We start from the raw sequence: 410 nt of genomic DNA on the forward strand, positions 1-410 counted from the left end.
TTACTGCTACAAGGATGCACAGCATCAGCTTTCAGTGATGTACTAAAGAAAAAAAAGGGATGAAAATTATTATGAAAGACATGCAATGCTTTTACTGAAAGCAGTTTTAGTGAACAATGAATTTTTCAAATGTTTGTCTTCCCTTGAGCGGTGGTCACTGCCTGCATCCATGTGGAAACACAATCAAGTGATGGGAATAGATACTCAGAGTATGGTCCCTCTAAGCAGCTGCTGATCCAAGCAAGTCTAAACCACAGCATTTCACTGCATTTTTTATGCATTAGCTTAATAGCAAACGAGAGACTATAAACCAGTGTGGTAACAGTGTACCCCAATGAGCCAGTGCCAATATACACATTTTACACAGCAATACCGACACAAGCATGATGAAAAATCACAGGAGAGTAAAA

The sequence above is a fragment of the Meleagris gallopavo genome, chromosome 12 (assembly GCF_905368555.1).
Source record: "Meleagris gallopavo chromosome 12, MGAL_WU_HG_1.1, whole genome shotgun sequence".
Taxonomy (NCBI): domain Eukaryota; kingdom Metazoa; phylum Chordata; class Aves; order Galliformes; family Phasianidae; genus Meleagris; species Meleagris gallopavo.